The sequence below is a fragment of the Leptinotarsa decemlineata genome, unplaced genomic scaffold, assembly GCF_025532065.1.
Source record: "Leptinotarsa decemlineata unplaced genomic scaffold, Ldec_3_MD MMD2_tig00026361_RagTag_RagTag, whole genome shotgun sequence".
Classification (NCBI taxonomy): domain Eukaryota; kingdom Metazoa; phylum Arthropoda; class Insecta; order Coleoptera; family Chrysomelidae; genus Leptinotarsa; species Leptinotarsa decemlineata.
In genome coordinates, this window is record NW_027412704.1 from 8,022,069 (window position 1) to 8,043,507 (window position 21,439).

The 21,439-nt window shown below is 32.8% G+C and overlaps 1 protein-coding gene and 1 long non-coding RNA gene across 11 annotated transcripts in view; one reads left to right on the top strand and one right to left on the bottom strand.

Moving 5' to 3' along the window:
* Ptl (prothoraxless) overlaps nucleotides 1–21,439 on the bottom strand; it is a 491,222-nt gene that overhangs the window by 56,187 nt on the left and 413,596 nt on the right. The gene's annotated exons all lie outside the window — the stretch shown is intronic.
* On the top strand, nucleotides 1,789–2,779 carry LOC141486665 (uncharacterized). Its single transcript, XR_012467973.1, has 2 exons — nucleotides 1,789–1,835; nucleotides 2,539–2,779. It is a non-coding gene; the product is annotated as an uncharacterized lncRNA (long non-coding RNA).

Here is a 21,439-nt window from a genome sequence, read left to right on the forward strand (position 1 = left end):
TATTTTTGAGAATTCAGACTATTATGGAATTGTACAATGTTTGTGAATAAGAAACAACAAAATTGAAAATCAAGCAAGGCAAAAATATCCAGGTAGTAACTAGATTCAATAGGCCCGCTACTATGTTGAAAAAGTTTTTCGTTGTCGCTACTGTTTTGAAAATTGTACACTTTACAAAACTTATGATTTCATATTTTATTTCTATATGTGTAGTTTTTATGGAATCAGTTTTTCTAGCTGAACCTCGCCTATTCGTGATTTTTCCATTAGGTAGAATTATTATAATAATCGAAAAAAATCAATTTGCTGCTTTCCTGAGAATAAGTACTCAATTTTCAAATACGACTTTTTTCTCTAACAAATAAGCAACTTGACTCATCTTAAATTATATTCCAGAAAATGAAAGATGACAAAGTAACACTTACAAAAAGGGAACCTTAGTTCATTGATATCTACAGAATAATGGTAAGCCTTAGAAAGTGTTTTTTCAGAATACCAAATTCCAGATTAGATTGATGTGAACAAAATAGTAAGTGGAAGGATTTGGAAAAGCTGAATACACTTATTTGAATTAATGAATCGAAGAGGTTTTGTATTAAAGTGTATAATATTTTAAAATTCTTGCAAAGCGCTTTCGACTTTCGTCATCATCAGTGCTCACCTGAAAGTAAGTGATCTAGTTGAAAAGGGAATTTAGTGAAATTGAAGTTGTAAAATTTTTTAAGGTTAAGAAATTTGGAAAAATTGTTTGAGATTACTTACTTGTCAGGCAACAGAAAGTATCAAGATAAGTGAATTGTACATTGTAATATTTAAATTATATAAAACAAAATAGGCTTATAGCCAAGAAAATACATTTTTGGATTCAGGCCATGTGGTTCAGTCAAAGTATCTTATGAAGAAGGACAACTTGAGACAGAATGTGTCAAGTGTCATGTTGAAATAATGGTACCAACTTGAGGAGTGATCCATTATGGGTTTGAATGAATATGTAGAGGAAAAATATTGAATAAATTATATTAATAAATTGTGATTAATTAATAATTCATAATCCTCTTATGAAGGGGAAGGAATTCTCTGTTTAAGTTTACTTGAGTATTCAAACAATTATCATTGTTGGAAAGTTCTTTAGAAATCTCCAACTCTTCAATCAAGTCAAGTCTAAGGAAAGTTTTATTATCTATTTTATGTAATATTACATATTATCTATTTTATGCCCAATATGCCCTCATAAGCACAATATTTTCTTTACTGTCTAACGACTCTCATGCTATAAGTTTTTTTATTATTTGCATTGAACTATGACTCACTCAAAGCATTTTCATGATCAACAAAATTCAAATATAATGTTATTTCATCACTTCCTCCTCAAATAAATTCTGCCCGCCTCTGTCCCCAGAAGCGTTTACAGCATAATTGTTCGCAACAAATCTATGCTGCCCATACATTTCGCCGAAAACCCAAAAAAACGATCGGCGTTCCCTCTATCAGTAAGGTGATAAACTATCGGGAGTCAGTGTATAAAGACATAAACTGTGCCAGGGGTCAAGAAAACCACTAAATAACCAGTAGATGGCAGTGAAAGGTATTTTACACAGGGAGTGAAATAGGGAAGGGCAGGGGGTGGATAACAACAGAAGTGATTGAATGAAGGGTGGAGTTAAACCCCGAAGGGGAACACTAAAAATTCTAAACAATCATGGCTGCTATCCATCAACATGGCTCCTTTGAACGGGGGGAAATAATGGCTTCTAAAAGCGTTAGGTTAGGTCGGTGTCATTAGTTGGGAACTAGTTGACGTATCAGAAGTTTGATTATGACGTAATTTCACATTGGTGAGTTTTGATTTCATTGACGAAGTGTCTGGTGCGAGATGAACTTGAATGTTTTTTAATTGGCATGAATGTGATCACTTATTCAGCACGGGAAAGTTGATAAACATGTTTCATTCAAGAAATGTTTAGAGTTTTTTTATGAAATATTGATGGATGGGAGAGTAAAGGTCGGACAATAAGGTCATGTTTGCAAATTTTTAGAATATTGTGAGTCTGTAGAAGATGTTTTGATAGCAAATAAGTATAATTATTATGGAACTAGTTTGTGATTAAGGGGATTACAATTTGTGCAATTATCATAGATGCTGGAAAAGGGTGCCCAGTTTATGATTATTACTAAAATCTTTCTTTATAAACGAGTCCCATATGCTATTTTATCGGCTACTAAAATGCATTTCAACAAATAATTTTCTAAGGACACTTCAGTTTGTTTTATAATTTACTTCTGACATGCTTTTGTCAATTCAATAACGTTACTTGTAAATTGCATTTTAAAGAATTCTGAAAATAATTACATTTGCGTTCATAATGTTCCTATACTCATAATAACGAATTGCTTTATAGTTATGTAGCTATACAGTTAAATAAATATAGTTCTATTCAATAGTTATAACTGAAACAATTAGACAAAGCCATAATCTTGTTAGTTCTGAAGTTTATTCTGAAATAATTATGTTATCAAACTAACTCTGTTATTTTCTAGGCCGAACCATGCCAACCAGAACCACAGCAAGTTCTCAATAAATAAAGAATTGCATACGTGGGCGACTTAATACAGTAATAACATCCACCATGGATTAAAGATAATCATTCGTGAGAGATTGGGAGAGACTACTGTTGTTTTGCGTGGGAAGACAAGTCATCGACTAAGAATCTTATATAAAAATAAAAGTGATGGCATTCAGTGTTTCAGTTATTATGAATACATTTTTACTGAGTATGTATATATTGTGAAACCCTTTTCATTCTATATATTCGGGAGGTCACATTTCTAACGAAGTCTTTGAAATCTTTATCATCAAAATGAGAAATTCCATTTCAAATTCCATTCCATTTCAATTATTTGTATCTAATATAGTGGTAATTATTGTCCATTACTTTCCAAACTGCAATTTTTTGAACTCATGGGTGTTTTCTCTTCCTTCACGAATTCGAAAATGAAAACCTAATTGCATTACGGATTTTGCTTAAAATAATTTCAAATCTTCTAATTAGCTCAACAATAAGTCTACTTTCTCTTATGAGAGTTTATGGTAGATCAACTTCTATTATTTTCTTCACTCACATTTCAAAACAATTATTTTTTTGCATTTTTGATCATCAATATTATACACACTGTAATTTTAATTTCGCGCTTCATAATGCCAACCTCCTTTTTGAAATCAGTAACTACTAGAGACATGTCCACATTTTATTTGAATATTTTAGCTATGTGATACCTATATTTGCAGTCGCAAACATGGTGAAATATAATTCAAACCGTATTTGTCATTTAACTTCGCGTCACTGTTGAAAATATACAATTTTTTCCGCTATCGAGCGCAAACTTATTCGCCACTGATCGCAAAATAGGAAAAGTGTAGCTAATTCAGAAACAGCATAAGGTGCGCTTGCAAATATTTCTAAAGCCTGTAGATTTTCTATTCAACTACATATGTTACAACAATAAAAATACTAATATTGTAATACCACAGCTATAAATATATTGGCGACATTAATTGTAAATTTTGGAAATTGGGAAAGATTTTGGTAAACATTTGGTAAAACCTTTTTTGTAATGCGAACAAGTGTTTTACAATCAAACAGTACTCGAAAAACCACAATGATGAACCTCGAAGCTTATTATTAACTGGTATTCCAAATGATCAACTTTCACTGTGTAAATCAACGCAAAGTTTTCACTACCGAGTAATTTTTTTGCTTCAAGCGCAAAATAGCTAATGACAGCAAACTTTTAATCTACATAGATTAATCAATAATGAAAAAGTAATATCTAAAAATAGGCTTTTAGGAAGCGCAAGGTAGAAAACAACAGCAAACTTTACTGTTGATATTTGCAATTTAACTAAACGAAAATAACGTGTTTCAATGGTTAATTGATAATCAAAAAACCATAATAGTGACCTTCCAAAGCTATATCGGTAACTGTTATTATCAAATGATGAACTGGCATTTAAAATAACAGCGTGAAAATTCACTACTGAGTGCAATTTTTTCTGCTACTGAGCGCAAAAAAGGTTATGGTGTCATCTCTATGTTAATATTCGAAAGTAGAAAATCATCTGTAGTAATGAAGCCAGAAAACCAGAAAACCAGAAAAGCAATTTATTTCAAATACTACGGAAACCAAAAATTTTCCCTGTGCAAACTTTCCAACCTAAGCGCAAAATAATCAACAGCAGCATACGTAACTGAAAATTGATATTTGATAGTAGAAATTTGTTTTTGTAATGAAACTAGTGCATTAATGTTGGTAAAGATCAACTAAATATTCAGAAATCGCCTATGCTACACTTCCACTATACATATTGTTCAACAATAAAAAGTAACTTTGAGAAGGTCAGAATACTCCAAATAGTGAACCCACATTTACGCCAAATGCTAAACTGCCCTTACGAAGCGCAAAATTTTCGCTATCGATCGCTAACTTTTCCGCTCTTAGCGCAAAATTACAAAAATCTGCAAAACCATTAGTTAACTTCTGAGATGAGAAAGCCACCTTTGTAATGTGGTAGAAATAAGTCTTTCCGTTAACTAGTTGAGTCCCATTTACGAACGATAATCTTCAGAAGTCGGAAGTTGCGCGCGCTAGGGATTAACGAGGTCCTATCTCTTAATATGCAATTCCTAGCACCTTATGGAACTAGCGAGCAGATGTTTCCAAGGATTAACCAGTATTACAAAAACCGCATACTCTGCACTTCCAAATATTTCAGAATCCCGGTAGAGTTCCAATTTATCCACACCGGTCAGCTCTATGGACATTCTCCGCAACTCCATTCCGTTGATTATCGCCACAAGCACACATGAGTGGAGAGTTGCAGATTCAGCAACCGGGAGGCGAACAGTCAGCCTCTACACGATAAAGTGCGGTCATAAATCATTTGGTGACATCTCACACCTTCGAATATCTAACCTGTACGGACCGCGAGATGTTCTCGGCATAAAATGGAGCGTTCACCAAGTTTGAGATGTTTGAGATATAGTGGATGTTTCAATTATTAGTTGAAGTAAGTAGAAAATCTTGAAGGTGAACCTGTCCAGTAAAATATTTATTCATTTCGGGAATTTGCAAAGACTTCTGTTGGAAGAAAAGAAAGATGACTTTTATTACTTCATTTACCGTTGAAGAAGTCTGAAAAAGAAACAGGGTGATCCTTGACAAGACTAGTAGGCGTTTTTGTAAAAGTATACATCATCCATCTGACATCTCAAAATTCAGGACAAGTAGTTGATGATCTATAAACTTCCGGTCACACCCGAAGTTGACAATAATTTTTTATTGAAAATAGAACAACCGCAACAATTTGCGGTTTTGTGATCATTCATTCCTTTATATGTATATGTCTTTTATGTACCGATGTTGGATATTTACATATTTGTTCATAAAGTGGAGTCATGAGAAATAAATAACCTAGAAATTTGATAGAAGATGTTGCAATTATAACATTACATTTTCGTCTCATTATTGAAAATCGCTATGCGGGTGAGGATTTTATAAGTAGCAAATAAGGGTTCACAGCCAATTTTGTTTTAGTCAGATATCTGAAGATCTTTTTTGAAGCTTGAACAATGACTGCAACAATATTTCATTACAGGAACAGTTGGGAACTTTTTCCACTATTTTCGATATAAATGTAACACCATATATACGGTGGAATCATCTGCGAAAATAGCAAAATTGGCTGAAAGGTTGATTTTTTCTAGATCATTTATATAAAACAAGAGAGTTGGGAAGAGTACGGATACTTTTGAAACTCTAGAGTCAATATACATTTTCTGTGAACAATCATAATTCTATATGAACGTGGAAATGAAAATCGAAAAAAGAATCACCTAGAAAATGAGTATACAACACTATCAGTCTTTTAAAAAATGTAATACATACGATATATCTTTTATCAAATTAAAAAGGGTATGTTTTCAGGAAAAATTGTTTTTTTTTAAAGAAAAGTTACTTCTTTGCATGATCTAAACATCTTTGTAAAGAGTTAATTTTTTGAAATTGATAAGATTCCTGTATGAAGAGGGAGAAGTAGAAAGCCAAGCTCTTTTTTTAATTTCTCATGGTATTGATTGAAAATATTTCGAAAACATACGAAAATATATATTTTGTTCTTAGACGTTCCTGTAGAGAATTCAATTTATTACACTGATAGGGTAGTTTTCAAAATAGATTCTTAATTTAAAAAAAAGTGTACCTATCTATTATTTGTTCATTTATTTTGAATTAGGTGAACAGATTGCTTTTTGATACTTTGAAACTCGATGATTTGAATAACATTTTATGATTTTTGAGAACATCAAATCAATTTTTTGTTGTGAGAGAAGGTATTTTGAAGCATATGAGAGTGCTTATGAAATCTATAAATGATATGACACATTTATTCATTTAAATATTGAATCACTTGGTAAAAAAGATAGATGTCGATTATTATCAAATATATAACTTACTGAATAATCTTTTCAGAAACAGAAATATAACATATAGCTGTTGTATTAACAGAATGTTGTATTAACGGAAAAATCAAGTTTCTCTAAATATGAGAAGTATTTCACATAAAAAACAAGTCAGTGGGTTGAAACAACAATATGAAATTTAATACCAGTAAGTAGTTTTATTATTTCAAATCGGCATTTTCCTTTCCGATGAGTAATTTTAATTTTTTCATAATATGCAGAGTCAGTAAACATACCTAAAAAGATAATAAATGGAGCGAATATCAAACTTTTTCTGAATTTCTGGATTTCCTTGTACAGTAAATGAATTATAATCCAGTTAGTAATTTTCTATCTAGCTTCATTGTTAAAATGAATTTATAACTTCCGGACCCTAAATCAGCACCGTTTGATTTACACCAAAAAGCGATTATATAAAAATTGACGTAGAAACCCTTCCCTCGAGATAAATTCTGTTTGGCATGTTTATGGTTTCCGGGAAAACGCAAAATGATTTCATGCTTCCACTCAACTATCAAATATGTTTTTTGAACTCGTATAAATATCTGATCGTTCGCCGGTGTATCTCTATTTCCACTAGTCCGCGAATTTTTGTTTCGTTATCCGCGAATGTTCGCCATTCGCACGTTTCCGGCAGTTGCGATAGGATTTTTGTTCCAGAAATTTGAGTAGATATAATGTATAAATTATAAAAGAGTTCATAGAATAAATGCTGAAAGTAAAGACGATCTTGTAAATTAACAGATCGCATTTGACAGTCCTGACCAACAAAAGTGGTTTCAATTATAATACCCATGAAACATATTAAATATTAAATAGTTTGCAGTATATCAGAACTGTGACAACTAAAGAAACCTTTTTTTTAATAAAATTCAAAAACGTATTTCCATGTCAAAAATACAAAATTTGAGTAAATTATTTTCGAAAGATTTTGTGTTTGTGATCACCACGATCTAGGCTTTCCTCTTCTTCAGTACCCTGTTGAAATTCAATTCGTGTTTATTTTATTACGGTTTACTGTTCTTGATCCATGCCAAAGACAACAAAATAGGAATGTATTGATTTCATCTACTTCTAATTGCATATAGAAAACATGTAGAAAACAATTCGTGTCCCATAACGGTTATAAATCTAGAACATATATAGCTTCTTCTGGTGTGCCTCAGGGCTCCAACCTAGGTCCTCTTTTGTTTTAATTGTTATTGTTTATTAATGACTTATGTGAAAGTTTAGCTTGTGAGCGGTTATGCTTCGCGGATGACTTCAAATTATTTTCTATAGTTAAGGAAGTAGGTGATTGTGTAAATCTTCAATCTCAATTAGAATTTTTTGTTGCTTGGTGTAGCAATAATAAATTTAAACTCAATGTGAAGAAATGTGAGTTGTAGTCTCAAAGAAGAGGTTTATACATTCCCGTATGTAATACAGGATTCAGATCTGCTGAGATGTAACGAGATCAAAGGGTAATATTCGATCATAAATTAACATTTGGTAGACATATTTCACGAAAAGTTTCAGAATCTCTCAGAGCTCATGGTTGTATTGCTAGAAATTACAGAAACTTTCATAATATTAAAGCCATGAAGCTGTTGTATTTCATCTACGTACGTTCGAAGACAGGATATGCAAGTATAGTCCATACTACGAGATTCATAATATAGCCATTGAAAGAGTTCAAAGAAAGTTTTGTAAATTTCCAATTTTCAGAGAAGAAGGTTCTTACCCTGAGAGAGGTATCAGTAATGATGTCATATATGAACATTTGCAACTGTTTAGTTTAGAGCATCGCAGAAAATGTGCGTCGCTCATATTTTTATTGAAGTTAGTGAATGAGAGAGTTGACTGTCCTGAAATTCTTGAACGAATTGACTTCAATGTACCACGGCCAGCTTCACGATCTCAATACATTTTTAAACCTCTCAGAGCAAGAACTAACATTATGCTCAATTCCCCAATATATGTTATGTGTACAAATTTCAATAGCATTTGTGCCCATGGTGATTTATTCTTCACTAACCTTTATAACATTATTAGAATTGCTAACGTGTACTTGAAGTAGGTAATTAGAATTAGTTTTCCTTTTTTGTTCATTTTATTTTGTAAATAACATTGTGAATAAAATTTTATATTGTCCTGTAAATGGGACAATAAAGCAATTATTATTAGTATTCTGCGTTATTCATACTGGTACCATTTCCTCAACTTTTCTCAGACTTTCCTCGTCCTTCTTAGTTAGTGTAATAATTTCAGTACCATCATAATTATAGGTGTAATCTCATTATTACTTTAATTTCATGTGTGACCAATTGTATGATCCACTTCATTGCTCCGAAGGATTCTTTCTCCACCATAATTGTTCAACTAACTTCACATAATACGTCTCTGTCTGTATTACATATCACTACACCCAAATACTCTTCAGATTTTTACTCCTTTTATTCCTTTATCCTCACTCATTCTTATAATATTCCTATTGTTTTTATAACCTCCTGTTCGAATCCTGTATTAGACATGGAATTATATCATTATCTCGCACAAGTTTCGCCTTCTGAGAGTTGCTGTTCATGAGTAAATGAATTTAATATGTCACATTCATTGAAAAACATGAACAAATAGTAAATAAATATTTGGCATTCGTTGAGGACGTTTTAAAAATGAAACTGACCAGATATTTTGACAATTCAAAAAGGACTCAGATTGTGGAAGGTTAAAAAAAAAAAGATGGAAAAATACTCATTCCTTGCTAATTTTCAGAATTCAAATATAAAATCATCAGTATCCCAAAAACTAACGATCAAATTTCGAATATTAGGAACTGGTGATTACAGAAACTTTCAGCTTTACACAAATTTCAAGAAAAAGTAACTACTTAATAAATGGAAGTTGCTCAACCTCACGGATTACCAAATTTTTACTAAAAATAATAACGCCTAAAACTGTACAGTTTTAAAAAAACTGGTTCGGATCTGTTTAAGGGCCATCTGTCACTATAAAAATCTTTAGAGTTTTGTAAATCAGTGTTTGATGATAATAATAATAATAAATGAATTTTATAATAATAAAAATAAATTAACCAAAGTTATTACTGTCCGAATTTGAACTTTTCAAGTTCGACTCCTGAAGAAGACTTTCATGAACTACACCTAGATTCACTCAAAATATATCAGAATACAGGTTGTCAAAGTATTCACGAAAACAACGTACTTATCTCCGAAACTTTCTAATTCCTTTAGAAAATCTGGGTCTTTCTCCGCAGTTCTTTGAAAGACCTTGTCAGGTGACTTTTGATATGGGATTACGTAAAATTCTATAAGAAATTGGGTCAATAGACGTTAGAACTTTCACTGTGAGTCGCACAAAAGACATTTTGCAGGTATTGGCAAACGCTTGAATAACAACTTTTGAAGGCGAAATAGTTCATAAATTCAAGGTGACGGCTTAGATACAGTATCGTTGGATATTTTCAGAATTATTGTGATACTGTAAAGGAGCTAAAATTTTCACGAGACCACCAAAAATAGTATTTATTATTGCATAAAAGATGTTGTGTGATGGGTTTTGATATGAATGAATGAACAAATAACAATTAGATAGAAATACATTAATTTTTTCTGCTACAAGGACTATACTCAATCTGTGATGTTTGTCTGTTACCAAGCTGTCGTCCCCTTGCAAAGAAAACGAGGACTCACCTTTTAACGTGCGATTCCCAGTACGAGATTAATGATTTAATATTTTGAAAATAGGAGTAAGAATAAGTGTAGCAATGGTGTCATTTCTGAAGTACTAACATTCAGAATTGTTAGCAATATATATTATATTCATAAAAAGATTTACACAACATGGAGTAAAATATAGAAGAAATCAATTGAAAAAATTGATTTGCGGAAAATTTAATATTGAAAAGTTATAAATTCAACATTTTATAACCCCTTTTAGATTGTTGATTGGCAGCGGTATCTTTAGCAGGTGGGGAGGGTGTTTTTCTCTTCACTATTGATTGAATGTTATTGATGTCTTGAAAATTTCTTAATAATTGTTCTGCTTTTGTAGACTTTTGAGATTGCCATGTTTTCATGGCAAAAGTAAAATATTTCAAAAATATCTAATTCTGTTTAATTTCTTCTTCTTTAATTTATTTCTTCTTTCTTAAAAAAAATTATTTTTCAGTCCATGTTGTGTAAATTTTTTTATGAACATATACTCGTATTGAGATTATCCTCACCAACATTAGGTAATCTATAAGACTCCTTATTAATTTTATATAACCTCAAAAAACATTTTCATAGTTCCCCCTGAAGTTTAAATTGACAACTATCGAAATAAGAAAATGAGTATTTCCAAATAAAAATTCGAAATTTTCATCTTTCTCAACTACCTCCACCGCAGGTTCTAGTAAATGTCTGCCGGCAACCACTTACCCAGCTACTACCACGCTGCATATTGAATTATATCCGACAGAAATTTATGCAAGATACCTCATCAAAGTTAGTATCACAGAAGTTTCTGGTTCAGTTTTTTCCCAACACCAAATCGTTATTTTAACACCCCGACACGTGTTTCGATCACTAAGTGACCATCTTCATTAGGAAGATTGAACTCAAAAGGAAGATCAAACAGTTTCCTTCTTGAAGATGATCACTTGGTGATCGAAATACGTGTTAAAATAACGGTTTGGTATTGGGATAAAACAGTAATATTCATCAGTACCCTAAAGGATCCAAACAGTGCATCACAAGTGGATAATCAGAGATTATATTTCGAAATATTTATTTTCTCACACGTAAGTATCTCTCCTCGATAGTGTTCAGACACGTTTTGAAATATTGGAAATACACGAGAGTACACGTTTCTTACTTGATGTGTACCCTCAAAGTTCTACTATTTGTATCTTAAGTGGTCAGCAAAGTGGTCCACTATAAATAATGTCAGTTACTTCTTAACTGCAAATACTATCAATTTAATTTCACCTTGATAAAGCAAAGTTCCAAAAATATTAATCGTGTGGACGTAGAAGAATAGTGTGTAAACTATTATTCAAGAAAATCATGAGGCAAGAAAATTACAATAAATGAATAATTGTCTTCATCAACTAATTACAATGGTATCTTTTTAGATATTTCAGGAAACTTTCCATAAAGTAATCCGATTCGTGTTATATTCCTAAGTATGGAATTGAATTAAACTCAAAAGTAGATTTCCTTGAGTACCTACCAATGAGAAAGTTGAGTTCTAATTCCTAACATAGAGCAACAATACCGTTTACACGGAACTTTCCTCTAGAAAAAAGTCTAACCGATTCCCCATAACAATGAGAGTTTTCAAAAAAATACCACGGAATAATTCCAATATGTTAAATATGTACGCTGCCGCTCTTGTCGTGTTTTACATGTTAAGCGATATTCAAATTCATAGTATAACGTAATTTTCCTAGTATACGTGCCAAAACTCCTGCAATATCATAATGATTTCCTCAAAGAATGTCTGTTCGTGAACCAATTCATATACAGTTGGTGCAATAGAAGATTACACATACACCCTCAATGGGATACGTTATAAAATACATACTTTTATGTGTCATCCTTTTCTTCTATAGGGTCTTCCAACAGAGATTTTTGAACTTTTACAATTGATAACGACCATCTTGTTGAAGCTAAATCTACCAAATCAGTTGTTATTCACTCTGTTTCTACAAGTAACTAGCATTCAACAACAGGTGGAAATAATAACATTGTTTTATCAAGATGGATGTTCTGTTCGGGCAACGTACCGTGCGCTTCGCCCATTTTACAGTCGCCATAATCGTCCCACAGATAGGACTGTTCGCCAACACCCGTACGTCGACGAAACGCAAAATCAGCCGAAAGCATTGCCGCTATCTGTGATAATGTGCAGGAGAATCCGAGGCAGTCGATTTCGCGTCGCTCACAAAAACTCGGCCTTTCGCAGACCACCACTTGGCGAATTTTACGTCGTGACTTTGGCCTGCACCCGTACAACTGACCCAGGAACTGGAGGTAAACGACCATAGACAATGACGTATGTTCGCTAAATGGGCTCTGAAGCAGTTGGCAACTGACCATAATTTTCATCGAAAAATCTTTATAGATAAGGCCCATTTCTGGTTGGAACCGTAAGTAAACAAACAAAATTGTCGAAGCTTGAACGATACCAATACATGAGATCGAAAAGCGTCCAATGAATTCAAAAAAAGTCACTGTTTGGTGTGGATTTTAGGCTGGCGCAGTCATTGGTCCATATTTCTTAGAGAACGACGTTGGCCAGGTCATCACTGTCAACGGCGAGCACTTTAGGTCGACGATTACCAACACATTTTGGCCTGAATTGTATGATCTGGACAACAACGATATGTGGCCTCAACAGGACGGCACTACGTGCCACACAACTCATACCACATTGGATATTCTGCACGAGCGATTTGAGGCCATGATCATCTCCCGTGGAGATGATCTGGCCACCGAAATCGTGTGATTTGATCCCATTTGACTTTTTCTTTAGGGGTTTTCCCAAGTCGCAGGTGAAGGCGAGTAAGTCACAAACTACAGCGGTCCTCAAATGCCTGATTAATGAGCCAGAGTCATGGAAAATTCGACGTTATAAACCACGCATAATGGCATACGTAGGTCTTTAAAAATGAATAAAAAAATTAAAGGATATCTCTCACACACACACACACACACACACACACTTTGTTCTCTTCAAATCTAAAGTTAGGAAGCGATTAACGAAATACCCCATACAAGTGAAAAATAAAAAATAAAGTCAACGTTAACCATCAAAGAGAGATAGTCATCGCTTATTTCTTTTATTTTGAGAATAATTGATCTCATTTACGTAATAATAGAGAGGAACCTGAGAGAAGTTTCACACAAGTTGAGAACTGAAAAATCATCTGAAAACACTGCCTCTCTTATTACTTCAATTTTGACTTTGGTAAGTTTTAAAATACATCGTTGAATATAAGAATATATCGTTGCTCAAGAAAATGCAACTATAATTTATTAAAAATGTAGAAAAAGTAAAGTAGAGAAAATAATATGGTTATTTTAGGATTAATTCTGAGAACCTATTTATATCTCAATCAGATTTTTCTAGTTTTATTGTCCCTCAATAAAATATGTTGAATATCCAACGTATACAATCCAACAATATCCCAACGTCAATTGCTGATGTATTACTATCGTTTGACAGTTGAATGTTTTTATTTTACAGTTTCCACAGTTGAAGTCTTATATACTACACAAATATTTGTTTTCACAACTTAAAACTGCGGGCATTTGACATTTGTTAGTTAGTGAATTGTATGTCGCAATTATGAATTTTAATCTCAAATTGGTAATGGCTGTGTCTAATATTCCACGTACGTTTATATTTACATTAAGTTTTTCCGTGTTAGGAATCACACGTTAAAAGGTAAGACCTCGTTAGTCCTTAGCTTACACAAGTTTCTGTACTTCTGAGAGTTGTCGTTCGTATGGGGACGACAACTGATTAACGTAAAAACAGATTTTAAACATATTTTTTTATAAGATATAGAAGTTGGAATATGGAATATAAACGTAATTTATTATTGAAAAAAACATATTATTACAATATGTTGGAAATAAAAACAACAATAAAAATTAATTGGCGCTCCGGGGCGACTTCATTGATTCCAGTGGCGCATTTGCTATTTCAGCTGCGGGAAAACCCGGAAAAACCTGCAGCATCACATCGTCTGAAGATCTTGATCTGCCAATGTCCTCTCTCTCATAAAATAAAATGTAGGGTGTCTCCAAAGGCTCCAATAGATTCAATGCATCGCCAGAACACTTCGTGACACGACTATCGTCAAACTTAAACCAAGTCCGTTTCTTCTTTGACCAAGGCGTAGTAATGACTTAATTAATTACAAAATAGGTAATAAATTGCTGACTAATTTCATGAAATTGGCCCACAATCTTTTGAAAGAATTTCAAAATGAAAGTGATTCTTCATCAAAAGATTAGATTGTTCAAGGCCATTACATCATTTTATATCTGATAACACACATTGTTGACGCATGTGTACTCTTTCGCTGCCCCAAGTGTACGAATAATGTAGATCGGGACAGTTGAAACGTCTCTATCAACCTTCCAAATATAGACAAATCACATTCTAACAGCAGTTGTCTCAATGATAGATTGACCATCCGACGCTGACAAATGTATGACTGTCTAATAACGTTTCAGAACCGGGCAACGGTTAGCCACCATCAACTACTGAAGATACTGACGCGATCAGCACGAAAGTTAATGTTTGTTTAATGACTCAATTTGGAAAGGGTACCAAAAGAACAGTATCTCGTTGTTGATCTGGAGGAAGTTAAATGGATAGGAATCAGAAATCGTGAGTTGTGATCTCCTGAATTGAATTACAATTTACATAGTGGCTGAGAGGAGAGAGTATCTTCAGCGTTTCAATTGAGAAATGAATATGTTTTGGGAGATATTATGTTTGGGTAACTTCGAAAAAGGAGCAGTCATTTCTGTCATAAAATTACGATTTTATGTCACCAGAAAGTAACAATTCTACACTTGTCACGATGACAGTTCGTATAAATATTCATACGGTTAATTAATTCAATTCCAACCATAGATATTTCATGAAAATTGAAAAGCAAAAACCTTTTCCAAAAAACTAAACTCTCCCTAAAATGTTTCCTTTTTAATTTATTCGACACTCATTAACTAGCCGTATGAACCGTATGTTAAGCGAACTTTCAACGTGTCTCTTTTGGAGAAGTTGACAATCGGGAAACAATCGGGTATGACAATCGGGAAAGCAATATCTGCTCCTTTCCATCAAATTTTTCAAAATATTGAAATTCACTTCCTTTTCCTCTCACGCATTCGTTTTTGATTAAGTGATGTTTCCTGCAGGATGTTCATTCTCATATTGGTGTACTGATGTCAAAGATAACGATTTGATAACGTTGATACTTTAAATTTTCCTCAAAGTTAATACTGGGAAATTATTATTTGGAATCACATTACGGTATTTCACAGAAATTAACGAAACTTTAAGTACTTTCAAAAATGGGGGAAACCATAATCTTAATAGTTGTAGGCAGAAGGATAAATCAGATGTCAAATCTAGTATTTCAACAAAAGAAAAGACAGAAATTTGAAAGCGTTCGAAAAGGCCGAGCGAGTCGATATTTGTGAATCAACTAGCAGAGATACGCCGTCGCCACGTAGTGAAATTAGTCTAGTCTTTTTGAACGAAAGACATTAAACAATGGACAACAAGCAAAAATATGTGCTTTTTTGAGTATGCCGTAATTCTCATCAAATAATTACATTACCCACTTCAAATAATTAATAATGAATAGAAGTTCAAAGAAAAGAGTTAATTAGATCTGTTTAAAATCTGCTTGAAATCTGTTTTTACTCTCAGAACTTGTGTGAACTAAGGACTAACGAGGTCTTACCTTTCAACGTGTGATTCCTAAATTGTTTTAATGGGAAACCACTATCATGTCATGTCATCATTGACATAATTATTAAATTCATGTCAAACTAATGGCAGTCGAAATATCTCTCCCCGACTGGTAAAACTTGCGTCTAGATTTTGAATGTTATTATGAATAATCCTTTTTCTTGATGTCAACATTCAAGACGAAAGACTTTTTTATATTCCCTTTGGATTGTTTTTTCTAATGAATGTTCATTGATCAAGTAGAGTTTTTCTCTGTATTTAGAAGTTTCCCGTAAAGTAAAATGAAAATTGTAAATATGAAAATCTTGTTAGGTATGGTTTTTATAAATTCAGTTGATCATTATCATAGCGACGAAATAACGACTGACAACTATTTGATGCATCAGTTTCGTGTGACAAGAGTCTAAAAACAGTTTTTTGGACTGCCAGTTTTTCTTCCAGAATTTTGTCTACTCGTCCAAGAAACAGTATTGTCCAGACTTGTTAGGAAAATCACTATTTTTTCACAATCAATAATTTAAAGTTGTAAAGCAAGTGAAATATTAGTAAAACGAAATCTCATTAGCAGCCACATCGTGACAATGTTGCTGATCAGCAAATTCCATCAAAACTATTGGTGTTCAGGTTTTTGTAAGCCGTTCCCATGAGTATGAGGGGATATTCGCAAGCCTGGAGAAACGCGAAATACGAGCTGCGCTAACAGGAAATGATTTATTATATCGAAGGGAATCAAAACCGATTACACATGATGCTGCCTTCTCGGTATAATGAGACATGCATATGTATGCTCCATGCTCTGCATCAAGTAGTACAAGAAGGGCCCGACGTCAGATTTTCTAATTATCCCTTGATTTATAGCAGGCCTGGGATGAGCATCGTACTGAAAATTACTACAATTATTATTTAAATTGATTCAAGTACGTCAAGAACGGCGGCGTTTTTTGTTTAACTTTTCTAAAGTCCTTTCCGGTGCGGTAATATCGCATTAATGGTGGCTTTAATGGGTGAAGTTTGAGCTGAAAGTAGTTTTATGCAACTGCAAAACAAAGAATTCTTTGCATTCGATGTACGCGTTTAATGAACAATTTGTTTAACACGTTAGGAATATTCAAATTCGTGTGGGAATATTTTTATCGACGTACGTCTATATTTAAGTTGACATTTCGGAATAACTGTGACGTCATGAGCTTTTTCAGGATTTTGTAAGGTTGCCTGTTAGGAACACTGCGAAAAAATTCATGTTGGAAATCCAAGTCTATGAAAAATGGATTGGCTTAGCCCGATATTACCCACTTTCTCGACACCGAACAATCCGAAAATAATCTGCTTTGAGAGGTAATAGTGAAAATTAGTGAACAAACTTCCGATCATTACTTAATCGACACTGGTATTCCCCAGGGGAGCGTTCTTGGCCCCTTAATTTTCGTATTGTTCATCAACGACCTTCCTGATTACATAAATGAGAGGTTTATATGTTCGCAGACGATACATCTATAATAGTATCCAGCCCAGATACAAATGAGCTACTCAGAAAAACAAATAACGTTATTCTCCAATTTAATAATTGGTGTGAAAAGAACCGATTATTCATAAATTATTCCAAAGCCATTGCGGTTCAATTCCAGAGATCCAAAACTGGAAAACTTTCCACAGAACAACTAAACATTAATAATATTTCAAGAAAGTTGCAAATTTCTAGGTAAAATTGTTGATAGCAATCTCAGATGGGAGGAATGCATCACTATGATCTGCTCCAAATTGAATAAACACTATTTCGCAATAAAAAATCTGATAAGTTGCCTTGATGTGGAGGGTATAATTTCTGTGTACTATGTATTGGTTTACTCGACTATAAGTTATAAGATTGTAGCTTATGGTTTGGCCACCGATAGTAGCAGAGTCTGTTTAGCACAAAAGAGGATAATTCGCCTGATGTTCCATTTGGATTATTGAGAATCCTGGAGAAATATCTTCAAAGAGAAAAAACTTCTAACTTTCACAAGTATTTATTTATACAAACTTCTGATTCACACCTATATTCACAAAAACAGTCTCATGAAAAATTGAAAATTTCACATCTACCAAACTCGCAAAAAAACAAATTTAGACTAGAACTAGCCATATAAAACAATTACATAAAATCCCCAAAATATACAGGCGCGAATTTCTATAATGTATTACCCCATGAATTGAAAAACCAGTCGAATCCGTTCAGATTCAAGTCTAAACTGAAATATTTTCTGCTCCTGACGATTTTAATTCTATTGGATAGTTTTATATTTTATTATTTTTATATTTTACGGACATTAATACTTTTTATATTCCATTTTAGCAGTAAGCAAAATATAACTATGGTATTTTGACTTGTCAATCGAATGTTTAATTGGTGTCTGATCAATAAACTTCTATATATCTATCTATCCCACTTCTACAATCTGAAAAATCCAAAAATTGTAATGGAGAAAGAGAAAACTTTATAGTTCACTTGTCATACTTAATATGGACATCCGTCTTCAGAATTCTATCTCATTATTTTTCAAATAATAAAAGGTGAAAAAATCCAAGAAAGATAAAATATCTGCAAGGAAAGATAAAATGTCTGGAATTTTTGGCACAGAAAATACTTTATCCTCAAAATTAAATTAAATTAATTCGACTGGCTACATTACATCACATCATCACAGCTACATTATTGTACCGCTATCTTTTTGGATACAATACTATCCATTTAATGTTGATAATTAATGTTACATTTTAGACATTTCACTTTTAGCAACTATATACTTAGGTATTGTTTATTTAGATATTTTATATTCCTTACATGCATATACTATGTTATATTATCATTATCAACTTCAGATTCAATTGAACCTCCCCCTCTAATTCCCTAAGCATAGACTTCATCTTCTGTAGGTTTGCCCATTCATTCCCCTTCCCGCTTATCTTCTGCACCGTGTCATATGTATGTACAAAAATGTAAAACAAGAGGAGAATAGATTATTATTATTATTATTATTATTATTATAGACAATATCTAGGAAAATCGTAGTGCCAACCCAAAAATAACCACCACAATTCGCCAATCTTCCAAGCTCTGTTCCAAAATTATTTCCTTACTTTTTCATGCAACAAAAGCAACCAATATATTCAAAAACTTAGGTGAAAGCGAGGGTGAAAGTTAGCTTCAAGATCACATTTTTATTCAATCCCAACCAGAGACAAATGAAATTGCACATAATATAATATGAATACGAAGAATGAAAGTAGACCAAATTGCTTGCAATTTGAAATTGATATCATATCTCTGTAGTTAAACTAAGGTTGTCAATTATGACAGAGTTTCATTCGATAAAGCGTTATATACTTGTAGATATTTATTAAAACATGAACTTTCGTTTTTAAATATATCCAGTCTACAGGGTCGTCTCCATGGGGGGGATGGGGGGAACCTCCCCCCTGCTTTTTCGACTTGGGAAAAAGTTGAGAGAAAGTTGGGAAATTTTAGGACGTGAAGATTGGAAAATATAATAGTAAAAAAATGAATAAAAATTCTGAGTAGTTTGAAAAGTTCAAAAAAATATTAGTTTCTCCCAAGTATGAACAGTGCACAAATTTTTGAGTGTCAATTTTACGAAATTCTCAACTTTTCGCTGTTTTTTCGACTTGGAAAAGTTGGGAAATTTCGGGCCGTGAAGATAGAAAAAATAATAGTAGAAAACAATAAGCACAATATTATTTAGGTGTTGTTTCCTTTCATTTGTATTGAATATTCCTATACATGGTTGATATGGTGAATGACCAAGGACCTTGGTCTAAAGTAGAATAATTCCCATTATTATTTTTATAATTACCAAAATTTATTTTTGTTTGTGCATACTCTATCGGGCATAAGCATTCAGCCAATCTTTGGATAGTTAAGTAAGGAAATTAATATATTATAGGAGTAACTAATCCCTCGGCTTTAATTTTTTTAAAGTTGGAAAATTTTGCTGGTGGGGTTGGGAAAATTTGGATTCCCCCCCCCCAGTTTTTCTTTTCGCTACGGCCCTGCCAGTCTATTTCAGTTATTCGATAAAAATTTCTCCCAATTTTGTTATTCAATTTCAAAATCATATGCAACAGCTGAATATTACAAAAAAATCCGATAATTCAGAATCAAAATTATAGTAATTTATTATTTGTGAGGTGTTCGTAGAACCTCGATTTAATTGGTGACCTCAGTATAGTGAGTTTGCCGGTGTGTATAAATAAATATACACTCTCGGGCCGATATCACATCAATTAATTGAAATTACACCAATTACTGTAAATTACGGATCGTGATGGAAGTGTTCCAGCATAAAGTGTAGCGGTTTTTTTATAGAAGTCTTTGAAACTGATAGTTTTGGCAATTACAAAAAATCGTGCTTTTTGTATGAGTTGTTCAAAAAGTCAATGTACATTATTTGAAATATGAAATATCAATGTCACACAAAAAACTCATTAGTTTTTTGTTTGAACATATAACCATATCTAACCTAGCATCAATTCACAACGACAAGTTTCTGAAAAGAGATCTGTTCAGTTGAAAAAATTACTACAATTTGATTGCGACCTTTACAAAACTAGAAAAGATAACCATAATTTACTTATATGGATGTTCTTTTCGGTATGCTTGGAGAATAAAGTCGTTTACGATTAGAATCTTCTGTAAACTGACTACAAATGATTTTTGTATGAACTAAATCTATGAAGTCTCTAATCAATCCATCAGTAAATTGGGTTTTTTTCGGCTTTCATAAAATTATTTTCAAAAAAAACTTTTCAAAATTTCACTAACAGCTAAAAACTTTATTGTTGATAAAAAGTTTCTTAGTAACAAGATGTCTGGAATGTAGATTATTTCGAAAAATTGTTGCGGCAATCCAACCAAATGGATGCAGTTCAACTTTTTTCACTATTTAATACTTATTTCCAATTATATCCCATCACAAACTAGTGGGCAACTGTTTTGCCTTTATAAACCAACACGTGTGTGTTTTATAATAACCTGGGAGTGGTCAATTTTGGGAACATCTGCTTTCTTCCAAACAAGACAGGATGCAGACATTTACTGCAATTTGTAGTATATTTAGAAAAAACAGGAGTTGCCACAATTTGATAAAACGATAAAAGCCATAAAAATGCTGTTGAGTGATAATTTATAGATAGGTCGCCGGTCAGTAACTACTAAAATTTCATTAACTTCCAAAAGCATTTATGTCTCCAGAATATATTTCACATTTGCAGCAATTAATGATGAATATTTCTGAACAGAATATGTTTCACAATAAACACCAATTCTCAATGAAATTTGACAGAAAATAATCAAATAGTTATTGATTTTATTTTCTACCTTTTGAACATCATTCACACGGAACAAATGATGTTCCATTGATGTGCCGTGTTAGGAATCACACGTTAAA